Source organism: Neomonachus schauinslandi, chromosome 7 (assembly GCF_002201575.2).
Source record: "Neomonachus schauinslandi chromosome 7, ASM220157v2, whole genome shotgun sequence".
Classification (NCBI taxonomy): Eukaryota; Metazoa; Chordata; class Mammalia; order Carnivora; family Phocidae; genus Neomonachus; species Neomonachus schauinslandi.
Window position 1 is genome coordinate 21,463,071 of NC_058409.1, and position 25,275 is coordinate 21,488,345.

The 25,275-nt window shown below is 36.8% G+C and overlaps 1 protein-coding gene and 1 non-coding gene across 2 annotated transcripts in view; one reads left to right on the plus strand and one right to left on the minus strand.

The window, feature by feature from the left end:
* Nucleotides 1-25,275, plus strand: part of ADAMTS19 (ADAM metallopeptidase with thrombospondin type 1 motif 19) — a 257,812-nt gene that overhangs the window by 26,459 nt on the left and 206,078 nt on the right.
* On the minus strand, nucleotides 3,390-3,496 carry LOC123325356. The gene has a single exon (XR_006540375.1). It is a non-coding gene; the product is annotated as a U6 spliceosomal RNA (small nuclear RNA).

Consider the following 25,275-nt stretch of genomic DNA (forward strand, 5'->3'; position numbering starts at 1 on the left):
TTTGAGAGAAGCTGAGGAAGCTAGAATTTGCCAAAGGACTAAAGAAGACACAACAGTGCCTTAAGGGAGGTCTTCTGATGTGCAGAGGGTTCTTCTGGTGTATTTGTCTGAATACTGGTCTGACATTTGTAGAACATTCTACCTTACCACCCCAGAGCACACATTATTTTTCCAGGGCTCAGAGGATATATTCCAGCATAATACCTTATTCTGGGCCATAAAGTAAGTCTCCGTGAAGTTAAGGGGAGTGAAATATTACAAAGTAAGTTTTCTCAGTCCAACAAAATTAAAAATAGAAATCAGTAAGAGAAAACTATTTGGGAAATCCTCAAATATTTGGAAATGAAATAATACACTTCTAGATAACATAGGGGTCAAGGAAGAAATCACAAAGGAAATTAGAAAATATGGGGAAGTGAATGGAAATGAAATACAACATACTATAATTTGTGGACTGCAACTAAATTGGTACGTAGAGGAAAATATTTGCATCACATACATAGGAAAAAAGATCTCAAATCAGTTATCTCAGTATACACATGAAGAAATTAGAACAAGAAGAGCAAATGAAACCTAAATTAAGCAGAAAGGAGAAATAAAAATAAAAGCTGATATCAATGAAAAAGAGAATAGAACAGGAATAGGGAAAATTAGTCAAATCAAAAGTTGGTGCTTTAAAAAATAAAAATAATCGATAAACTATTTTTCAAGAAAAAACAATAAAAAATGCAAATGCTCAATGTAGATAATTAGAGTGAGGACATCATTACAAATGCAATAGGCATGAAAGAGATAACAAGGGACTATAATGAATAACTTTGTGACAATAAATTCAGTGGCTTAGATGAAAGGGACAAGTAATGTCATAAAATGCCAAACTCCCTGAAGAAAAATTAGTAAATCTGAACAGCTTTCTTTTCTTTTCTTCTTTCTTTCTTTCAAATTTATTTATTTATCTGAGAGAGAGAGAGCATGAGCAGGGGGAGGGGCAGAGGGAAAGAATCTCAAGCAGACTCCCTGCCAAGCACAGAGCCTGATGCAGAGTTCAATCTCAGGGCCCTGTGATCATGACCTGAGCTGAAATTAAGAGTCAGACGCCTAACTGACTGAGCCAACCAGGCACCCCTGAACAGCATTATTTCTACTGAGAAATTCAATTTGTAGTTATAAATTCTCTCCAGGCAAAAATGGCTCACATCATGAATTCTATCAATTTAAGGGCCTTCAGTCATCCAGACAGTGTCAAGTTGAATTATCCCCTCACCTTTTTCATTTTTCTGTTCCATATACATGGAATGGAAGATACTTCGTATGGGGTATTTTGTTCCCTTTATTGCCCCAAATTAAGAGAGCTACCAGGTTTCTGAATTCCCAAAGAACACAATGATTCAAAAAAAAAAATGTACCATCATATTATACATAGATTTGTAAAATTTCAGTTAAGTGCTGCTCTAAACACTTGTTTACATTGCAACAGAACTTGTAAGAACCAAGAACTGTTACCGATAATATTCCATGACATCGCTGTAACTGTCCATTACCATCTACACCATCCTCTCCCACTAATCACTGACCTTTTATTTTACATTTCTAGAAATCACACCATCAGCATTTGCTATGTACGATGGCAGATTTTCATCAGATATTTTTATGTTGAGATTTTCTAAATGAATTTTTATAAAAGCATTATCTTTTAAGGAAAATTCCCTTCTTAGGATTTTCTTTGGATGTGTAGATAGGGCCATGGGTAAATAACATTTCTGGTATTTTCATACACTTAATTTTGCTTATATAATACAAATGGGATTATATATTATGTGTCTTCTATAACTTTTTTGTTAAGTGAATGGTAGGAGATTTTTATTCTTTTGGGATACTAGTATTTTATTAGCTATACACATTACAAATATCTCCTACAAGTTTGTAGCCTCAAGATCATTTTATGCCATTTATGTAAATTTTTAAACAACTATATAATATTCTATAATACAAGAGCACAATAATTTATTTAAAATGCTAATATAACATCTTAGTTAAGAACAAGCAGCTCTTCCATCTGTTACGTCTATTACTTTGGATAAAATATTTCATCTCTCTGACGTTCTGCTTCATACTTAAAACAAGGAAAAATACTTCCTATTTCATATGGTTGTAGTTGAGATTAGAGAAATAATGCAAATAAATTACTCCCAGAGCAGGATTTCTCAACCTCACCCCTAATGACATTTTGGGTAGGATAATTGTTGTGGGAAGCTGTTCTGTGCATTGTAGAATGTTTAATAGCATCTTTGGCCTCTACCCACTAGATGCCCCATCAGGACAGCGAAAAATGTGTCTAGATATTGCCAGATTCTGCACCCCTCCTTGGAGTGGGGGATACAAATATACCCACTGAGAATCACCGTTGGAGAGAAGAGCCTGGTATGGTACATGATATTAAGTCTGGTACATGAAGCTGGACACATGCACAGCACAGTTCTCTGGGGTGATCTTTGCATGGACTACATCGTGGGTGGCTCTTGCTATACTTCTCCCTGGTAGTGGCCATTAAGAAAACTTCCCATGTTGCCAGGCTTTAGGTTTTGGTGCCATTTTTACACTAACACAAATAACACTAATTTCCCACAATACCACAATCAGTTACATAGATCTTTGCACACCCGTATGAGTGTAAGTACCAGAGGTATTCCTGGAAATGTTATTTTAGTTGGGGGAGGCAACACAGAGCTTACAATACTGAAATTTTGATATATTCTGCTAAATCACCTTCCAGAAATGCTAGACCTGTCTACACTCTCACCTATTGTACCTAAGAGCACCCTTTTCTTCATATCCTCATCCATAGTGAATATTAACATTCCTTTTGTATGAAAAGATATTTTGTGAATTTTTAATGTTTCTTTCCACAACTCACCTTTCTTCCGTGGATTGCATGCAGATAATCATTGCCCATTTTTCTATTACTCTTTTAGTCATTAAAGGCTACACCTAAATCTCCAATTATAAAGCTATTCAAGTGTACAGAAAAGCACAGAGATTAAATACAGCTAACACCCAGGTTTCATGAGTGTTAACATTTTACCATTTTTTTGCTTAAGATTTTTATTTTGAAATTTTGCACATGATGTTGAAGCCCTTGTGGGTGCTCTTCCACAACCATTTTATTTTCTGAGTCCCCAGATGTAACCACTGTTCTCAAATTTGTATACATATTTTCCATCCATACTTTAATAATTGTATTATATGGGTATGCATCCATAAAAGTCTATAACAGCATTGTTTTGTATTTTAAACATTTGCACAAATGGAATCATACTACACACATCTTTCTAGAACTTGGCTTTTAAAAATTCATATTGCACTTTTGAGTTTTTTTAATTTAATTTTTTAAAAATATGGAATGCTTCATGAATTTGCTTGTTATCCTTGTGCAGGGGCCTTGCCAGTGTTCTCTGTATCATTCCAGTTTTAGTCTATGTGCTGCTAAAGCGAGCACGTCTTGTCCACCCTTTAAATTGCAATATTTATTTGTATACAGTAGAGTTTATTTATCCATTCCCCTATTGATTGATGTTTATCCACCTCACCCTCCCCTTTAGTTTTTATATTTTGGAGTTACCAGCAATATAATAATGATCATCCTTTTGTGAGTTCTGTGTGCACATGTGTGAGAGTTTCTCTTAGGTATATACCTATTAGTAATATGTTGGCTTATGGACATACACATCTTCATATTTATTATATATTATCAAATTGTTCTTCATGGTGATTATAATACTGTTTCCTCTTGCCAGCTTGTATTTTCCCCACACCCATACCAACAAACTCCTGGTATTGTCAAACTGTTATTTTTTCTTCTCATCTTTACTCACATTTTGGTAATTAGTAGAACAAATAGAATTTTTTAAAAAATTTTTAAACATTTATGACAGAGAGAGAGAGAAAGAGAGCATGAGTGGGGGGGGGAGGGAGGGGCAGAGGGAGAGGGAGAGAGAGTCCCAAGCAGACTCCATGCTGAGCCCAGAGCCCCTCCCTGGACTCAATTCCATGACCCCAAGGTCATGACCTGAGCCGAAACCAAGAGTCAGACATTCAACCCATGTGCCGTAGAAAAATTTGTTTTTAAAAATGGAATGACTGAGCAATACCACCAACCCACTTGATTTAACTGGCACTTCCAGAAAATTCTGTATTTAATACACATAGAACAGTCATCAAGCTAGATCATATGTGTTGGGGCTGTTAAACTCTTCTCAACAAATTTTAAAGAACTGAAAACATATTAATATGTTCTCTGGCGACAGTGGAATTAATGGAAATCAGCGACAAAATAATGCCTGAAAATTAGTATAAATTTTTAAGTGAAACAATACACTACCAAATAGTACATAGATCAAAGAAGAACTCACTAAGGAACTTAAAAAAAAATTAGAAATGAATGAAAATGAGAACACTATATCAAACTATATGGGATGCAGCTGAGTAATACTTATGGGAAGATTATATCATTAAATATTTAGTGTCAGGGAATAAGATAGTTCAATGTTAAATTAGGAAAAGAAGAGCAAATTAAACCCAAAGTGCATAGAAGGAAATAATATATGTAAGAACAGAAATCATTGAAGTTAAAGCAGAAAAAGTGGAGAAAGATAAAATTTCTGGAAAGTACAGTAAAATTGCTATATCTCTAGCTAGACTGATCAAAGAAAAAGAAAATGCAAATTATCAATATTAGGAATAAAAAGGAGACATCACAACAGTTCCTTTGGAATTAAAATTATAATAAGGAAATATTATGAACCACTTTATGTCAAGAAAGTTTACAACACTAGGTGAAAAGGACAAATCCTTGAAAGATACATATTAATAAACTGACAAAAATAATGTGGAACATCTGTGGAGCCCTAAATATAGTATAATTGAATTTGTAATTAGAGCTTTTCCCACAAAGAAAATTCCAGGCCCAAATGCCTTCATTAGTGAATTATGTTAATCATCTATAGATGAAATACCACAGATTCTTTCAAGTCATTTGAAGGAACAGAACAGTTCCCAATACTTTTATGGGGCCAGTATTATCCTGATATCAAAAACAGATAAAGAGGGGTGCCTGGTGGCTCAGTCACTTGGGTGTCTGACTCTTAATTTTGGCTCAGGTCATGATCTCAGGGTTATGGGATTGATCCCCATGTCAGGCTTTGTGCTGGGAATGGAGCCTACTTAGGATTCTCTCTCTCTCCCTCTCCTGCTGCTCCCTCCCCCATCTCTCTCTCTCTCCCTCAAACAAACAAACAAAAAACAGATAAAGATACTGCCAGGAAAAAAACAAAAAAACCCCAAAACCTGTAGTCTAATTTCACAGAAACATAGACACCAAAATACTTACCAACTATTAGCAGATCAAATCCAGCAATAGGTAAAAAGAGCAATATATCATGACCAGAAGGAGTTTATCCCAAGAATGCAAGGATGGCTTAACCTTAAAAATGTCTATCAGTGTCATTCACTATATGAAACAAATGAAAGAGAAAAACTATACAACAATGCCAATGAATACAGGAAAGTAGTTTGACAAAATTTAACATTAATTTCTGATAAAAATGTTCAGCAAACTAAGACGAGATTGTAGGTACCAAAACCTGTCAATGCATGTCTACAAAAAACAAAAACAAAACAAAACAAAAAAACCTCATGGTTGACATCATTTTTAAATGCAGAGGACTGTGTGTATATTATCAGTAATAAGATGAGGATATCCATTTTAACCACTTCTATTCAATCTTGCACCAGAAGTCTTAACCAGTACCATAAGCAGAAGTAAATAAACTAATTTAAAAATTAAAGATGTGTAGATAGAACAGGAAGAGGTAAAATTGTTTTTATTTGCAGACAATGTGATTATATACATGAAAAATCCTAAGGAAACTATAAAATAGCTACTAAAACTAAAAAGTGAGTTTAGGACGTTCAAAAGGTGTAATGCCAATTTACAATAAATGAGTGTGTGTGTGTGTGAGAGAGAGAGAGAGAGAGAGAAGACATCACTTCTTTTCTCCTTTGCTTCTAGCATCCTCCTGCTCACCTCTGTAGGTCCCCATACTATTTAGCTTACTACATGTGAAACTTGAATGAGATACTCTTTCCAATATAATTATTACTGATTCAACAGTAAGGTTGAGGCAACTAAAACTTCTTTCTTAGATATCTATACAACCTGGGCATTTGTTTTAAGTCCTGAGGAGTTTCAAGATTATTTTCTTCTCTTCAAAGGCACTGTCAGGATGCAGAGAAAAATTTGAGTCAAGGCTTAAAAAGCAAGATGGTAATTTTTCAACATATGATGTTATTTATTATATATATAACAGTGCATTTCAACCATAAAGTTAAACTCTTACCATTTTAAAGTTCTATAAATAAAGTTGCTTAAAAACTCACTCTGTAGGGGTGCCTGGGTGGATCAGTCAGCTAAGCGTCTCTTGATTTTGGATCAGGTCATGATCTCAGGGTTGTGAGTTCAAGCCCCATGTCAGGTTCCGTGCTGGGTGTGGAGGCTGCTTGGGATTCTTTCTCTCCCTCTGCCCTTCCCCCACAAAAAACAAAAAAAACCCTCCCTCTGTAGTAGGTCAATATTAAGTATTTCTATTTTATGGCCTTTGAGATCTGTTTTTAAATTTAATAGAAGTGTGTCTTATAGTAAGTATATATGGGTGTGTGTGCATATATATACATATATATATACACATATATATATACAAACTATATATATATAGTTTATATATATAGTATATATATAAACTATATATATACATATATATGTGTATATATATATGTATATATATAGTTTATAATAACATAGGGCAGATCCAGTTCACTATCTTGCATAGTGTCTTGATTCAGTTCTAAATGGTCAGATTCCTATTCTTGGACCATAATATATATAAAAAATATATAATTAGCATATATACTAATTAATATAACTGAATTTTAAAGTTTTGTGTGTTCTTTTTGTATATGTAAAGTAATAAATACATTTATCCTTTCTCTTGGCATCTGTATTGAATTCTAAATAGCATAACATTTTCTAGATGGAATTTCTCAGTTTGGAATATTCTCATGTGTCTTCAGCTCTTTAAAACAATTTACTCTGGCATATCCTGAATTAGTGAGAACTGTAATTCATATGTATTCTTTGGGTAATTGTTGAGTTAGACCTGAAGGGATTCATACCCATATATGGATTTGAAGTCTACATGTTGGATAAGTTGAATAAATAATAAGTGCCAGATAAATTACAAGACCCAAAGAAAGCATGAGGCAGTACTGTAATTCTGTATTGTGTGGGTGGTGTGATTTTTAGGCCTCTGGTTTTATTTACTTTCTGCTAGAGATCCTATTAACAGTCCCCACAAGAAACATACCAGGCTTTTATGTTGAATTGAAAATTTTAGTTATCTAGAGATAAAGTACTTAGGACTCTGTAAGGTAGAACACAGGAATAGTTCGCTTTCTGTAGAGATTTATAGTTGTATAAAGTGCTTTCACATATATCATTTCATTTAATGGACAGGAAGCTGTAATTCATAAGATAGGAAAGGGTTGCTTTAATTTCACTCTTAATGTTGCCTTTGTCCTGGCTAAGCTTTACACAGACGCTCACACCCATTTTTATCTGCCAAGCATCAGCCTAACTCCTAAGGCTGAAAAGTGAACCAAATTTGGCATGAGTGTTCTTTAAATGAATGAGTGGTGTTTAAGGAAATTAATCCAGAGTATAGAATACATTTAAAAATGTTACAAAGCCTCAGTAGTCTATGAAGATCAGACTTTTAATGTCACAATTGGGCCTATCTAGCTTTCTTTCATAGTTTTGGTTTACTACCCAAGTCAGTAGGTAGTAATTCTGACATTATCACATACGGGCTAGCATGTATTGAGTGCCCATTATGAAAATTAAAGTATGATTTATACACTTAATTAAAACTGTTGGTGGGTCTTCTCATCTTCAAGCTCATTATCAAAAGAAAAAGAAAGGTGATGTGACAGAAGTGAGAGGAAACAGTGCCTCTTGAATTCTCTTTCCTGTGTTCATCTGTGTAATTTGGAATGTGTTAATCATCTGTAAGGTCCTTTTGGTAACCACGATGATCTTGTCTCCATAGCTTGTGGTGAGATGCTCAGTGAAGTCCCTGTGAACAAGCCCATTTCAAAACTTACTGGCCTGTGGTAGCTTCAGTTTTCAAACAGAACTGCAAGGCCCTTAACCTTTCCTTTTTTAATTCAGTGATCTCATATCTTCCATTTTATCTTTTATGAGAATCTTTCCCAGACCATTGGCTCTTAGTTTCCTGGATGGATGCACAGCTCAGTTATAATTTCCCAAGATTGCTTGTTTTCATATTTTCTAGGAAGCGTATTCCGAGTCATACAGATGCTTTGGAAGCATCCACCTTTTGTGATTAGGGCTTTGGCTCTCTTTTTGGAATGATACATAGTGTTTTGAACATTGTTGTTGATGAGGTTTTTTTTACAGGTTAAACTTAATTTCTCAGGCATCGGGATCAACACACCTTAGTGTTTTTTACCCTAACAATGAAAAAATAAGCACCAAGGAGGTTATATGACTTGCTTACGCTAACACTGGCCCCACGTGATGAAGTCCTGAATTTAGTCTTTCCGTGGTCATATCCTCTGCCTTATCCTTTATGCTTAAGGTCTGTTCTGGATAGGTTGAATTGTATGAAATTGTCAATATATGAGTGTCTGACATACAATAAAAAGCAATTTCATATGCTACAACCTATAAACTTACCCCAAACACCAAAAAACTCCATTTAGGGAAAGCTCCTTCTACATGCAGCTAAAACTGAATATATATTTTTTTAAGTTTAGTACTAAGTTTACAGGAAAAAAACCTTCGTCATTAGTAATTGCAGACAGAATGCCAGAGGTAACAAGCTTACTTGTGAAGCTCCTTGGCTCCTTTATATTAAGAGTGTGGACTTAGGAGCCATTGTGTGGGTTTGAATCCAAACTCCCCTATTATAATCGTACTGTGTAACCTTAGACAATTTACTTATCCTCTCAGTGTCTCTGTCTTCACCTTTTAAGATGTAGTAAGTTACTTAGAACTTATCTGGCATCACTGTAAGGGCTTTAAATGTGTTTAAGAAAAATGGAAATGAGGAACAGAAAATATTTTGGTCAGTGCATGAAATAATCTTCTCGACTTTTAGAAATGCTACCTATTAGATATTTTTTTATTAATTAAGTGAATGAGGAATATTAAATTAGGTTGATAAGTAGTGGTATACCCATGTGCCACTTGTACATCAATTTGTTTAAAGATTTTATTTATTTATTTGAGAGAGAGCACATGAGAGGGGGGAGGGTCAGAGGGAGAAGCAGACTCCCCGCTGAGCAGGGAGCCTGATGCGGGACTCGATCCTGGACTCCAGGATCATGACCTGAGCCGAAGGTAGTCGCTTAACCAACTGAGCCACCCAGGCGCCCCATCAATTTGTTTAAATAGGTCTGAAAGAAAACATATAAACCTAACTAGCCCTTGCATTCCAGGAAATGTCTGTTGGTTGATTGAGCAGTGAAATGAAGTTCTCTCACTAACATTCTTCCACCAAAATTCCTTTCAAATTTTTAGTGCTAAAGTGGCCTCTAGGATCTGATTTCCAAAAGGACTCTGACACTTCCGCATTCAAGTACAAATAAACGACATGGTGACTTCTCATGGTCAAGTGATCAAAGTAACTATAAAATGCATACCCGCAGAAATGATGGGTTGATTTCTTTGTTTTCCTGTAACCTTTAATTTCCTATACAGCCTTCAAAAATTTCAGAAGAATGTGTAGGAAACAGAAGTGAGAAGAGAATGCGCATGGGTAGACAGCTAGGGACTGTGCTAAGTACTTTACAAGGTAAGAATAAATTCATAATATTGTAAGAAAGGTATACAAAGTGCTAAAATTCATATGTTGAGTCTACCAAATAAAAATTAATTAATTTCAAGCTTTTGAAAGGTGGAATAAGTACTGGCCATGTGGCACTGAAGTCTAGTTAGGTAATGAGACAAGAAAGTCCCTAACCCTTCAAATAAATCCATGTGTTCTGATACAGATGTGTCATTCCATCCTAGATTACTAAGAGAATTTGCAGAGGAAATTTTCCCCATCTTCCATTGAAATTGATATTGCATTTAGCATTAATGAAATAAGGAATTGAATGGTAGTTGTTCTAACTTTTTATTTGAATTATAAACAAATAAATGTCTATATTTCAGAATAGTTAATTGCAAAGGATGGAGGATGTGGACCAGACAAAGACAAGTATTCACTTGGGGCTACTGATACATTCTTCTCTTACTTCACCCACAGCAGCATTGGGAATAGCTGATCATGCTGTCCCTCCCTCTTGATATGCATTTTTATCACTTGCCATCCAGGACCCTACTGCTCCCTGACTGCTCCCTCTCCGGCTGCATTGGCCATTCTTCTTCTCTGTATCTTCCCAACAGGTGTGACATAGTGCTCAGTCATGGGCCTTCTTTTCTGCCCTGTGTACACTTATTTGGGGATCTTACCCAGTCTCATAGCTTAAATGCCAACTGTACGCCCATGGTTCCAAAATAAGTAATTCTAATTTAGACCTCTCTGTTGAGCTCCAAGTTCGTATGTCCAGATATGTATTTGACTTTTCAACATGAGGTCTAGTAGACATATCAAACTTAACATGTTTCAGACTGAAGTGATCATCTCTCCCACTCCAACCCCAAATTCTCCTCTCCCCACATTATTCTTCGTCCTGCTGATGGTCATTTGGCAAGGGCCAAAAATCACAGTGTGGTCCCGAATTCCTTTCTTTCCTTCAGAGTGCACGTTCACACATCACAAGCTCACCTTCTACTTGAGCCACCGATAACCTGTCATCATGTGACCTTTCCCCCATCTGTAGTTTACCCTCAGCACAGCCACGAGAGTGAACCTTTTTAGATAGGTCCAAGCATGCTCATCGTAGTACTTGTAAAGACAATACATATGTAGTGGAAATTTAAAACATGAGTGCAAAAGATACACACATCTTCAGTGTAGTAGTTAACCTCTTTGCAATAAGGGAAGGGAATTGGGGGTGCCTGGGTGGCTCAGCCAGTTAAGCGGCTGCCTTCGGCTCAGGTCATGATCCCAGGGTCCTGGGATTGAGTCCTGCATCGGGCTCCCTGCTCAGTGCAGAGCCTGCTTCTCCCTCTCCCTCTGCCTGCCTCTCTGCCTACTTGTTCTCTCTCTCTCTATGTCAAATAAATAAATAAATAAAATCTTTAAAAAAAATAAAATAAAAAAAAAGAAGGGAATTGGTTTGGGAATGTGTGCTGATCCATTTCAACTGAATCAAGAAATTGTTATATTTTTAAAAAATTATCTACAGTACATAAATATTAACATTTCTTAAGTATCGGGAATGGATTCCTGGATATTCTATTGTCTTGTATATTTCTGAAGGTCTGAAATATTTCCTAATAAAGAATGGTAAATAATTATAAATAAAAGCACTTTCTCTCTTATTGTCCTCTACCAGTCTCTACCAGGTTCTTAACGTGCTACTTTTCTTATAGTCTATTATTTTAACTCATCTTAAGTGCTAGACATTTTTTATTGAACATTCACTTCCATACCTTAAAATCAAAGAAAATCATACCTAAGAATGACATTCATAAACTAGAGAGCATCCAAGTAAAGTGAAAAGAATGAAGACAGATTTCATATCAGGGATCGTTAGGTAACTGGTCACATACAGAAAGGCCATGAGAGTATTTGTCATGTATTTGAAATGTGAAAAGGTGCTTAGGATGTACAGTCAGAACTCATGATTTAACCTGGTGATGATTAAAGAAATATTTCTGAGACTTATTGCTGTCCAGTAGAGGCCTGGATTGCTTCAGAGCAGTAACTGCCCGATTAGCTATTGAAGTGTGTAAGCAGAATATTAAATATTTATCAAAGGTGTTGATGAATGATTTCTTCTCTGGGTGGAATTTGGAACAAAGTGACCCCTGATTTCTGGTTTGGATACGCTCTTGTTTATAAATGTCTTTTTTACAACGTGATGCATGGGCGTAATTTTCCCAATGTGGTCTGGTATGTGCAGAGTGCTTTGGGTCTCCCGGTTTTTACCAGATTTTTTCAGCTCTTTAGGTGTATGATCTCTTAAGTCAGCCCAATATTACAGTAGCTTTTTGAGTCCATGTACTCATTGATGGGACAAAAGAGAATAGAGAAATGTGGGGAGAAAAGACGCTCAATTGCCTTTTTCAGTACTGCCTAGTCACAGATGGGTATTCGGGGATCCTAAAGTTAAGAAACAGGCCATGTGAGGAAGAACTTTGTTGGTACAGGATTTATTTTTTCCTGCAAGGGAGTAAAACACCAATATAGTTTCTTGTATATTACCTAATGCCATTCAGAATGGGAGTAGGGGAGAATATTTGAATTATTCAAGGGTCCTAAATGGAAAAGTAGTAACACATTTTGCATGCAAAATGAGAAAGAAGACTTAAAATCTACAATAAGGAAACTCCTTATTTACAGATCTTCCTTGACTTATGATGGGATTGCATCCTGATAAACCCATCATAAAGTGAAAACATCGTAAGTCAAAAATGCATTCAATGGGGGCGCCTGGGTGGCTCAGTTGATTAAGCGACTGCCTTTGGCTCAGGTCATGATCTTGGAGTCCCGGGATCAAGTCCTGCATCGGGCTCCCTGCTCAGCGGGGAGTCTGCTTCTCCCTCTGACCCTCCTCCCTCTCATGCTCTCTGTCTCATTCTCTCTCAAATAAATAAAAATAAAATCTTTAAAAAAAAAATGCATTCAATGCCCCAGCCTACCAAATATCATCCCTTAGCCTAGCCTACCTTAAATGTGGTCAGAATACTTACCATAGCCTACAGTTGGGCAAGATCATCTAACACAAAGTGTATTTTATAATATAGTGTTGTCTCTCTTATGTGATTTATTGAATACTGTAGTGAAAGTGAAAAACAGAATGGTTCAGTGGGTACAGGATGGTTGTAGTAGGCGCGTCAATCTCTTCCTCTCAGGATCGCGTGGCTGACTGGTAGCTCTGGATACTCCCACTGCCCAGACTCATGAGAGAGGATTGTATGAATGTCACCAGCCCAGGGAAAGTTCCAAATTCAGAATTTTTTGAAAAGATTTTATTTATTTTTTTGAGATAGAGCGAGTGAGAAAGAGAGCACGAGTGGGCGGCGTAGGGGCAGAGGGAGAAGGAGAATCCCTCCACTGAGCAGGGAGCCTGACACGGGCTTGATGCTGAGGATGCCAAGATCATGACCTGAGCCGAAGGCGGTCGCTTAATCGACTGAGCCACCCAGGCGCCCCCAAATTCAGAATTTGAAGTACGGTTTCTACTGAACGTACATCGCTTTTGTACCATCGTCAGGTTGTATTCTCACAAGTCAACCCCGTTGTAATTGGGGGACTGTCTGTATTATCAGAGATACTTGAGACTGGCTGTTTTAACATGTTGGGTGCACTGCTGTATTTCCTGCATCTGGCACATTAGCTGACACATAGTATGCACTCAGTAAATATTGTCGAATAAATTCATTATTTTATTTATTTGACCTTTAGTTGAATCCGGAAAACAAGTTGCAGCACATTTTCCATGTCTCTGAGTACCAGTGCTATGGCCCTTGACGAGTTTGCTCCACTAATCTTGTTTCCATGGTAAAGCGAATTCGCATCCACTCCCTAGGGGTATGTAGGAGGTTGGCAACATCTCTGCTAATTGTGAGGTCACCAGTAAGACCTGGCAGTGAGGAGTATTGCCCCACATCGCAGCTGTGCGGCTTCCTCAGTGGTCTCATTCAGTTCCACTGGAAGCACAGAACTGGGCTGGAATTGCATGAGATAAGTGCTGTAGGGGCTCATCACCATGGTGAGTGGCTCTGCAAAATCACCGAGTGACTAACCCTTTAACAACTAGGTGTATAACTGAATAGGCACCAGCTCATGAAGTGCTAGGGTGAGTGGCGAGCTGGAAGCCAACTGTTAAAAAGGTACATAGGGCAAGCAGAGTTAGTTAAGAAACTGAAATTCTCCTCATGACTCAAAAAAATGGAACATGTAAAATTCTCTTACTTGCCGCAAAACAAAAGTTGCCTTGTTAGGACTTTGGAGAACCCTGACTGATGTAGGCAGGGGAGTTCTTTCATTTGGTTTTTGCTGTTCAGTTTAACAGAAGCGTGAGCACATGTGTTTGATCATCTTGCCTAGGACTAGTGAATTTTTAACCCAAGCAATGTGGGTTAGGGCACATTGTGAACTGAATGAGAGCTTATTCCTGTCTTTTTTTTTAATAGCCACTTCTAGAAAGAGTTAATTCTTATTTTAAAAAATCAACTAGCTCCTACTTTTCCTTTAACCTCACTGGACCTTCCTTTGCTAATTCCTTCTCTGTTTCTCAATGTTAGGGTCCTTTGGGTTTGGTTTTAGGCTCTCTTTTGCTCTTTATCTACATTCCCTTTCTGGATATCGTCACTCTTCCCCGTGGATTGAAAGATTATCTTTTTGTTGGCAGCTCCCAGACATATGTCTCCATCTCAAAACTCTGCACTGAGCTCCATACTCCAACTGTCTACTTGATTTCTCCACTTGGATATTTCACAGATACATCAAACCTAATAAGGTCCTTTGATTTATATCTCAATTACAGACCTGTATCTCCCCTTCTGGAGTACGTGAGCCAGAGACCCTTAAGTCATCCTTAATTCTCTGAGTTATTGTCCCTCCATGTCCCAGCATCTAAACCATTAACCAATTGGAGTGGTCACCCTCTGGTTGTATGAGCATCTAAAATCAATCTCAAGTGTGGTTACTTTTCTCCACATCCTTAGTTCAGCCACTGTATGTTGTTCCTTTGGTCTTACTCACCATAGGCTTGCTCTTGAATCGTTATAGCTCACTTCAGACTGGTCTTCCTGATTCTCCTCTTGTCACCCTATAATCTGTTTTCCAAAAAAAGAACAAGAGTGACTTTCTTCAAAATTTCTGATTATGCCACCCACTGTCAGTTGCTTCCAATTACATTTCCAGTAAAATCTCAGTGCCTTCTCATGGTCTTCAGAGCTCTCCATGAATCACGCCCTGCCAACCCTTCTGTTATATTTTGCTACTATTATTATTTGTCTGTGACTTCTGCCACTGCCTCAGTCTCCCTGTCAATTCTTTCATGCTGTCCTCGCTCATCTATAGGTCTTCCTCACTGACAGACTTTACACCAATGCCACCATTATTAATTGCTTTAATTATAGCAGTGTCCCCTCCAACAAGTCTTATATCCTTCCATTTCAACCCCTTTTAAACTAAAGTATAATCTAAGTTACATCTGTACATTGTTTGTAAGGTTAATATTTACAAAAATTTTGGTGGAAAAAATAAAGTATCCTGCTCTCTCCTTTCCGTGCGTGATTTCTGCCTTCCAGGAGCAATTGCATTTCTTTTAGTACTTCCCTTGCCTCTGTATTGCGAAGTAATACTGTTACATTATTTATCCTTTGTTTTTCATTTTTAAAATAAGTTTTACTGTGGCATAAATATGTAGAACACAAACATACATTGTAATAAATAATAATTAAAAAGTGTACATTTTTGTAAACACAAAATCTGTCGAGTTCCTCCCATGTATGTTCCAGGGTCATAGTCTTGGTATATGGCATCCTCTGCCTAATACAACAATTATCTCTTGCCTACAGCCTTTTTTATATGGCTGGCTCCTTCTTCGGATCCTGCCTTCAATGCTTCTTCCTTAGAAGAGTCTTCATGGGCCACCCTCTCTAGCATCTCAGTCTCCATCCTATTTCTCTCAGAACTTTGTTTCTTTTTATGAAACTTTTCACAATTTATAATTCCTTAAGTATATTTGCCTGGATACCTGATTTTTCCTGTCTTTCCCCCTAATACATAAGGCCCGTGAAGATAGGAATTAAAATCTCTTCTCATTTTTGAAGCTTCAGTGCCTTGCACACTGTCATGTAGCAGGTATTCAGTAGGTACATTTGTAACATGTAATCATCAGGAAGATACAGTAGAACATAATAGCTTTTGGGCTAGACTGGTTGATAAACTTAGAAGTAGATTTAAAACTGAATTTGCTGCCTATTTCTCAACTCACTTTTTTGCATGTTTAAAGAATCCATAAAAATCCCAAGGGATGGGGCACCCGGTTGGCTCAGTCATTTGGACATCCGACGTTTGATTTTAGTTCAGGTCATGATATCAGGGTCTTGAGATTGAGCCCCATGTCCAACTCCGTGCTCAGTGAGGAGTCTGTCCCTCCCCTCCCCATGCTCTTTTTCTCTCTCTCTCTAAAATAAATAAATAAGTATGTTTTAAAAAAACCCTGAGGAATTAATTTAAAAATCATTCTAAGCAACAAGAGATTACAGTAAAGTGAATGGATGTTAGAAAGTATATGAAGATCAATGGCTTTTCTTGATTTGAGCAAAAATTAGACTATAAAATGAGAAATGAGACAACCATCCTAATACCAAAAAGTCAGTAATTTTGGATACTAAATGTTAGGATGGAGCATTTGTTTTTCACTTTACACATTTACCACTTTTCACATCTTCAACATAGAACAGCTTCTGTTTATAATCATATTTGTGATGTAGTTTATCTATAATGGAGTTAAAAAGGAACATTTTGAAATTCTTTTAAAATGCATATCTCTGTCAAATGCTAGCGAAAAGTTAGAGGAGGCCAATGGTTTTCAAGAAAATGGGAGAGAAAGCGTATTTTTTTCATTTGTAAGAGTGATGTGTATTCCTGAGTAATTATTACAAAGATAAAATAAGACTGTTGAAAGATCATAGCACAGAAGGTCATCATGAAGCATCCCATAGTAAAATCTCTAGCCAGTGTCCAAGAAAAGAAAAATAGTCTAAAAACCACAGGAGGATTTCATCAGGGTTTATTTTTGAATATGAATCCGATAAGTGATACAGCCATGGAATGCCCCTGGGTTCCTTTCCAGTTGTCATTTTCCCAGGGATCTCTGCGCTCCAGCCATTCTAACCTTGCTTCTCCTTACACATGCTAAGTTGGTCCCCTCTCAGGGTCTTTGTTTCTCCTTCTGCCTAGAATGTTCTCTCCTCTAACTTGCCCTGGCCAACTCTCAGATCTCTGCTCAGATGTCACCTCACCCGAAAGACCTTCCCCACATCACTCTCTAACCCTTGAAATACTTGGCACCTGAATTCATATTGTACACATACAACTTTTCACTGAGTAAACAGGACTCAAAGGATGCCATAATGAGACTGGGGTTTTGTTCTCCCTGGTCTTCTTTCTGGTGGTGTTCACGGGTTAGGTTGTGAGAAGTCACTTGGTAAATTTAGTCACAAAATTTAGTTAAAATATTTATCCTCTAATCATCAAACCCTCCAAATTCCCCCATAAAGTTGAAGTGTCTCTGCCACATGCCCTCCACATTCAGGCTTGCTTAGAGCTAATCACTTGCAGTGAAGAGGAAGAGTGAAGTCAGAGTCCTTGCTATTTCCCCACCTTGGGCTTCCATTTCTTCTGCTCAGTGCCCTGAGCTTCCTCTGGCTCCTCGGGGGCAGAAACTTTTAGGGAGGCTGGAAAGAGGAGTATGTTTGGGTGACCAGTGGTGTCATGGCTTGGCAACAGTGTCATGGCATGGTAATTGTGTCATGGGACAGTAGTGCTGAGCATTATGTTTGATAGGTGCTTAAAATGGTGACTCTCTGTCTCTCATGGGCCACACTGATGAGTTCTTGGGAGGCTGTCCTCTTCAAAGATGCCCCTCAGTCTCTTGGGATTTCACACTTGTTCTTTGAAGAAGGCTGGTTCATCTTCTCTAGTTGGTCACTTTCAGCGCCTGCCTTGTCCCTTGGGTATATGGGGGGATACTTCCAGGCTATATTTGAAACTCTGTGTGTGTGTGTGTTTGTGTGTGAAATAGAACACAGACATAAATGAGTATATAAACTATCAAGGTAAAGCTTATTAACAGTGATAGAGCAATTGTATGTGTAACTTTGACTCAGTCGTTTAAATAGCAAATCCTATCCCTTCCTAGAGGGTGTGTAAGTTGGTGATGGGTCTTGCCAACCTGGATCATCACTGCTGCCCCCCACCTCTGGCTGTACAAAGTCAATACTCATTTATTGAGTAGAGGGTCAAATGAATGAATAGCTAATAAATTATGATATATTTAGAGGGTAGACTGTTATTCAGCAATTAAAAACCAGGCTTATAAAGATTATTTAATATCATTAAGAAACAAAATAACAATTAAGCTATTCTTAAATGGGAAAATAAAGTAGAATATAAAACTCTAGCAAATGTGTGCACAGAGACACACATGCACATACACACAGGTACATACCCACATATATACTTTTTGTGTCTGTGTGTATGTTAATAGACTAGGAAGAAGAATACACATACCTATGTAATTATCCTATGTAATGGGATTTGGGATAATTGTTTGCTTTTTTTAATTATATTTTTTAAGTGTTCTGCTATTTAAATGTTCTGGCTTTATGATCAGGAGACATTTTAAGAAAGAAAATAAAAAGAGAGTTGTAAAACTAAGGAAAAAAGAAAGAAAAATGAAATCCTTGAAACATTCTCCCAAATCTGCCATGGGGGAGTGATTGGGCTCGATGCACTGAGGGAGGCCTGGGGGCGAAACCCTCAGGCCTCTTGGAAACCCAGTGTGCCTTTGGCAGCTAATATGTCTCATCATATAAAACAGTCAGCTCAAGATAAAGTTCAGAGCCTAACGCAGTATATTTGTCTTTTGCTTTGTGAGGGATGGGGCCTGGCCTTGCTGTTGATATCAAATTTTGGACATCTACCATTTGTGAGGTGTTGTGCTTGACGTCAAATCCTCAGTGCAGAATTTTTTAAAGATGAGAGTTATTTGGAATAACAATGATATGGCAGGGCCTAGACTTCCTCAGATGGCCTCACAAAGGCACTCTTTGGTTTGAATCCTGTCTTCGCCACATACTGATGTGTGACCTTAGGACACAGTAAATCTTTTTGAAACTCACTTTTTTCAACTACAAAACTAGTGAGATTAGCCTATGTGTCACAAGTTTGCTGTTTGATTAAATGAAATCATATATATGTGTGTGTGTGTGTGTGTGTGTATACAGTGCCTGGCACACAGACATATTATTTTCTTACATTATTGTTTTCTTATAAATATTTTAAAAGAAGTGAAGAGAAAAGGACTCTATAATTTCTTAATTTCTTCGGCCTTGGTAACTAGAAACAAGTTGGAGGCATGAACAGAGATACACACTCAGAGGCACTGGTTTCGGAGAAGGATCAGACATCTGACGTGAGATGATGAGAAGTGAGCAGGGAGGAGCATGGATCTTGAATGGAAGTAGTGGGCTAAGAGGGGGATTGGGGATTTGGGTATGGGCTCCATAGAGGGTGTTATAAAACCTTTGGGAAGGATCATTGCAGACAGCAGTTGTTGACCAAAGACCTGCTTTGGAGTGAGGAACTTGACCTGTTTAAGGAAACAGAAACAGTTGCTAGAGAAGAGAGCGAGAGCAATGTGATATTCGTGGAGAAGAAAAGCGGTCAAGGGTCAAATGCCTTAGAGAGGAGAACAAAGGACAGGAAATGGTGGGTGGCCCTGAACAATTTCCAGCGTTCAGTGGGGGAAAGGAGAATGCAGGTAGCAAGCAAATTTAGAGTGATGTATTAAAACCAAAAACAAATTTGGAAATTGGGAGTGTTAGATTCCAGCCCTGACACTCGAATGAACTCTCCGTGTGATTCTAGGCAAGTTATGCAATATTTCTAAGTCTTGGTTTTCTTGATTTTAAAACTCCGCTGATGGCCTGATGATTTCTAGGTTTGCTTCTCCCCTTGTAGTTTCACAATACTTTCTGAAGCCCTTTGGCAAGGAAAGAAAACAGAATAATGTTAACAATGTGGTCCCATGAAAGCTTTTCCTAAAGATAGAACTTGGGCTCACAAAGAAGGCAACATTGGGAATGCCGGAAGGGAGAAATCAAATAGTAATTTCCCCTCAGATGGAGTTACAGGTAGAGTAGATGGAATAGATGCTATCAAGAACATTGAATGGATATGTTTTCTTTTGATCTCAAAAAGGAAGAAAATGTTAAGGTAAAAGCAACATTCCTTGAGCACCTGCTGTGTACCAGACGTTATGTATTGAAGGCATGCAACTGAGCTCTATGCCCAAAGCCTTCCCCCAAATAGCTCATGGTCTAATCAGGGACACAAAAACCATAACTATAGTGGACGTATTAGTGTAATAACGGGAAAGGTACAGCGTAGAAGTGGATTGGGGGGCAGTGGTTACTTTGGAGAGAGGACCAGGTTGGCTTGATTTTGAAGAAATAACCAAGAATGACTTTCTGGAAAGAGAAAATACTATGTGCAGTGTACCAAGATGTGATCATACAACTAAAAGTTATTCTGAAATATGTTAAAATATAAAATTTGTTCACAAAATTAAAATGTGTTTGTTGGGGGCACCTGGGTGGCTCAGTTGGTTAAGCATCTGCCTTCAGCTCAGGTCATGATCTCGGGGTCCTGGGATCAAGTCCTGCATAGGGCTCCCTGCTCAGTGGGGACCCTGCTTCTCCGTCTCCCCACTGCTAGTGTTCTATCTCTCGCTATCTCTCTCTCTCAAATAAATAAACAAAATCTTTAAAAATGTGTTTGTTGTAGTTATATATAAAGTTTAAGTAGTAAAAATAAAGCTGGAGAGGTAGGCAAGAATTTATCATGACCTTAAACTTTATATATCTTCATTAAGGATTTAGAGTTTCCCCCTGTGGGTGTAAAGGGGAAACATCAAAAGGGTCGAGTCAGGAAGAGTTTAGCATTATAAGACAATAGGATAGATAGGGTGTCAGAAGTGTATTTTCATAAACTTGCTTGTATGTATTGAATACACAAATGCATGAAAAATCACTCCTATTTATAGTATTATTGAAAATGATATCTTTTGAATAAAGCACCAACAATCCCATAGTATTATAATTTACATCAAGCCCTATATTATACTTACACTCTGAACTATATAATGCTTTATATACTTTATTTACTTAATGAGATGTATACTGTAACATTACCCTACAAAAAATACTCAAATAAAACCAAATGTACATTGCTCAGATCATGTGGAGCATCAGACATTTGTGTACAATATTTTCACAAGCATCTCAAGATGCCAGATCTTTTCACAACTTCTGTAATTGCTGTTTAGAAACAAAACACTTGTGCTTCTTTCAGTGTCTCACTAATTCTCTAATATACCTATGGTCAGACAATAGAGTAATCATCCTCAGAACCTGAGGACATTGACTTTCCTATCAAAAACTTCATCATTTGATGTTTTCAATTATATGGGTTCATCTTGTTTTTGGGTTACATTTTCCCATCTCTCTACTCAAGGCAGGCATTTTCTTAACTCTTAGCTAGACTCCATGTCCTCTTTGCCTTTGCTCATAATATCTCCTCTCATGGGAACAACCTTGCCCTCATCGTATTCAGATTCTGCTATCCCTCAAGACTCTTCTGATATCCTAAAATTATAATGATCTAACACCTTCCTTATGTCCTTTAGCACTTACACTATGGAGTTCTTATGATATGCTATGTATTTTTAAAAATAGGGCATCATCAAAGCCTGACAATACGCAGTTTGAGCCTCAGATAAATACCTTCAGCCAGCCCATTGAAAACTTACCTAGAAAACCAAGGTTCTGGAAAATAAGTTTCCAGAAAGAAGCAGGGAAGAATGAAGAGAAAATTTGAGATAACTATAGTAGTGCTTCAGTTCTGTGAGTGAATGGGAAGTTAGGGTGTGGAAGTAAAGTAGCAATGTTAGAGAAGAAGAGGAACAAGAGTGGAGAGAGTGCCATGTTGTTTTCTAATTTTTAAGTCATTTTTTAAAGATTTCTTTAAGAGAGAGAGAGAGAGAAAGAGAGCGTGGGTGGGGGAGGGGTAGAGAGAGAGGGAGAGAGAGAGAATCTCAAGCAGACTCCCTGCTGAGCATGGAGCCTGACATCTCAGGGCTCGATCTCACCACCCTGAGATCGTGACCTGAGCCAAAACCAAGAGTCCAGTGCTTAACTGACTGAGCCACCCAGGTGCCCCTTAAGTCATTTTTAAGTTATGTTTGCATTAGAGTTTTAGGATCTATTTAATAAACCATAATTAACTTGAATTTGAACACAATGAAACATTTATCTTGGTTAATTGAAGCACTTCACCAACAGCGTATTTGGCACATTGACCAAATCAAATTTCATGTGATTAGAATTTAATGACAGTGTCAATGCACCTACATGAAGATCCATTTTCTTGGTTGTCTTAATAAAGCACAGAGGCATCTACATAGAGAAATAAAATGTCAGAACTAGGAAGAAAATAAATGAGTGGTAACATATTAATGTAAGTGAGGGTAAATTTGCAAAATACTGAAGTTCTTGCTAAATTGTGAAATCAAAGAATAACATTCAGCGACAAAAGAACAGATGCTACCATATGAGAATATGCACATGATAACAGAAATAAGGGAGGGAACACCTGTTAAACTTAATTTCATTTCCAAATTTTGTGTGAAATGTCTCAAAATATTTAAAATCATTTTGAAAAATCTAAATAAGAACAATCTGGGAGAAAAAATGCTTATAAAGCTTGCATTTATTTTAGATGATGTGCTGTACGATGTTCATTCACATTCTCTTTTCTTTCCTTCTGAAACTGAAAGGACAATATTTGCACTAACGTGAATGCTGCCCAATTGTGGACTGTTGAACACAGGGACCCTTGTGCGTAGAGGTTAATATGGATTCATGTTCTTCCATAGCTTGTAAAATCGCAGTGCAGATACAGATTTCTGTTTGGTTAGTAGGAAAAGTGAGGCCTTTATGGTGACACAGAAAACCTCAAGTCTTTCTGCAAGTCTGCTTTAATATAAAGAATTATCTTGAAAGATACTGATCTAAGTTAGAGCACTTCCTTTGCTGTAGGATAGTATTCTGGTCTCAGATAGAAAACCCTTCCCTGAAGAAAGAATGCTGAACACTTAGCGCTAACTCTGCCCCAGAGTGAACTGTAGTCAGACAGTAAATATGTATTGAATGAGTGAGTCACCATTTATAATTATTCCAACATTTTCTTCCTTTCCAAAAGTGGCCTTCTTGTTTTAAAAAATGTCTGTAGATAAAGTTCTAACACAACACATAATTACTGTGAAGTCGTTTCCAAATCCTAACTTAAAAAATTTTATTTCAGAAAATATTTAATATGGTAATATGGGGGTACAAAGGTGAATCCGTTTTGATTCTTTGGAATCCTGAGGCCTCCAGTTCATACTAAAATGTTTGGGTGCTATGATTTATTATGGTTATTCTAATTAATAAAATAAAAATTATGGTGAACATTTATTGAAGGGTTACACAGTATCACATCCTATGTGCTTTTCCCAAAAGTGAATGTTCATGTGCTTTTCCCAAAAGTGAATGTTCTGGACAGCCCTATGCAGCACTTGTGTGGATTAAGTCACTGTATCTTTCTCAAAGTTACTTAGCTAGTAGTAGGTTATGAATCCAAATAATCTTAAGTTCAGAATCTGTTTTTGGAGTCATTAAATTTTGTATGTTGGTATGCAATTCAGTTTTATTTGGTTTATTGTTCTAAATCCAACTATACTTATAACCTTTTGAAAGAATGTATCAGGTTATAAATTTATGATTTAAGGAAACTGAGCATGTTTGCTTGAGATGTTCTTACTGAGCATCATAATACTTATTATTTTAATCATCAGCCATACTGTCAGTTGTATTAGTGACCTTCAGTACTGACTGAACCTCAGAAGCATACTGATACATGAGATAAAAGTAACATATTTTTGTATTTTCACAACATGCATCAGTGATATATATAATGTGATACCATCCACCCTCAGTCCATGTGTAGATATACTGTATCTTAATGATTATTATTTCAAGTTTTAAATATTTGTTACTGTCCTTTTTTCTATCAAGGGAAGATTTTTTTGCCTTTCTTGTAATTACTTTAAGATTCATTCTAGTTTTACATCAGAGACAATGAACACATGTGTGGAAAATAAAAGAATTCATTGGAATTCATATTAAAATTACCCCAAAAATGGCCCACATATATAATACATGCCTGATTATTTTCCAAGAATTGTCACAGTAAATATTTTCTCCATTATTGCCACCCCCAGTGTGTGTGTGTGTGTGTGTGTGTGTGTCTAGGAAAGATGAGGAGAAGAAGAAACAGAGAGAAGGGGACAACAGACAGAGGTGGTGGAACTGTTATTCTAGTACTTGAGAATTTTATTAGTGTTATAAAAATTTGATAAAAAAGTGATGAGTATTTTTAGATTTATTCTTAAGATATCTTTTAACATCAATTCGATATAGAATAAAATGAGATGGCATATTGGCAATCACCTAGTCTTTCTGGAGAGAAGATGTAATATACTTTAGTGATTAAAACAAAAGAAAAAGTCTCTTCTGTACTTTTAAGGAAAACACACCTCTTTGTAGTATAGATTTAATTTTTCTTAATATTCATTCAGAAGTATTATTATATCTGAAGAAGTAGGTATATTATTACTATGTTAGTTATATGTGGATCAAATTAAAATGAACCATACATAATTTTTATATAATTAATTCAAAACAGAATGAAGAACTTTGATAGCAGATTGGATATGAATAATGCAGGTCCTAAGGGATTATTTCTTCAAAAACATTGGCTAAAGAGTTAACGGAATAGTCTATGTATTATATATTTTATAAATGTAATATATATACCACAGCAGGATAAAATAATAAAAATCGAAAAGGTCAAGTCATATGTTCTGTGTGGAATATTTTCCTAGTTATAATATAAATTTATGTTCTAAAGAAGGAAGGAAAGAAATGACGAGGCTTAGCCTCAATATAATAAAGGGATACCTACTGTTATAAGTTCTTTTTATTAATAATAACCATATTTTACAGTTCTTAGCTCTCTGTCTACAATTGGCTAAGTTTGAAAACATGGTATTATATGAAATGAAGCATGCTTATGTAAGTGATGATTCATTTTTTTTCTGTCATTTACTGTGTAAAGTTTTTAAAAATGTTTAGTAGAAAGCTCCAAGAGTATTTTATATAATAATTTCAATGCTGTGTCCCCT